The sequence below is a fragment of the Sander vitreus genome, chromosome 21 (assembly GCF_031162955.1).
Source record: "Sander vitreus isolate 19-12246 chromosome 21, sanVit1, whole genome shotgun sequence".
NCBI classification, from domain to species: Eukaryota; Metazoa; Chordata; class Actinopteri; order Perciformes; family Percidae; genus Sander; species Sander vitreus.
Window position 1 is genome coordinate 12215764 of NC_135875.1, and position 1221 is coordinate 12216984.

The following is a 1221-nucleotide window of genomic DNA, read 5'->3' on the forward strand; positions in this document are numbered from 1 at the left end:
GTAAGGATTTGTGGATTTTGTGCTTAAACACTATGTGCAGTTGTGTGTTTTCGCACCCTTCGGGCTGATTTTACAGATTTCCTCCACGTAGTCTTTGGTGCGGTAGTCGATGGGGTGAGTTACCTGCCTTGGGCAATGGTCTCATGTTTGGGGGCTGATGCGGTGCCAAAAACTGTCACATCTGGCACAGTCTGACAGTAACAGCGAATATGTTTTTGTTATTCATATGCAAGACTGAAAATCAGACACCAATAAGACATACTGTACCTAAAGAATGAAATAGAAAGACATTTCAACAAGCGCCACAGTCAATCCAATTTCAGTTTGGCCAGACTTAATACATTTAATTCATGCCTAAGGGAAGAATATGATACGCCATTATTAGAAATGGCTCACTGGAAATGGCTCGCTGTGGGCAGAGATAGTAATACAGTGGTTATTACATCAGCCGGGTAAAGTGGGTGATAAACATGCGACACATACATGATTTGAAATAGGAAGAGAGGCAAGGGGTGTAATGAAATGCCTAGAGACTGTTTTAAAACCAATTATCAGGGCAACATTTTATCGTGAACACTGCTATGCCAAAAAAATTAAGTGATGAAAAGTTACAAGATTCAGTGTTCATAAATATGGTAGGCAGCTTTTATGTTACATTTTAATCATGTAAATCATTAGTAAATTAAGAAATTATACATCACTGACTGCACACCCTGGGATATACTGTGGGAATCTACAGTACAACATTGAACCTTTTCAATGCACAGATTTTGCGGCAAACATTTTCCTCACTCTGGCACCTGAGATTGAACACACACAGCTCAGGCAGATGGGATAAGTTGAAGTTCTACATGAAAGGTGAAATCACACAGTGACTCTGTGAAAAGCCTGTTTTTATCAGAAACTGAGATTCAGAAAGCTCCATCTCTGTAAAGCATGTCTCTGCTGTCTCAGAGATAAACTGCTGAAAGGTCTGACAGCAGCACACTGTTCAAGACAAGTTTGCATTTGTGCATTCCTCCAACACTATTTATTCCCGAAGAGGCACTAATGGGGAATGATTTTAATGTACAGTAGCAGTGAAAATCCAGAATAATGCAAACTTAAAAACCACTGATTGTGCCAAGTTTGCAAATTATAATAAAACTCATCTTCAATCTCATGTATGTAAGTAGTATGAACAGGTTAATGTTGCAAAAAAAATGAAAAACGGGGGTTACG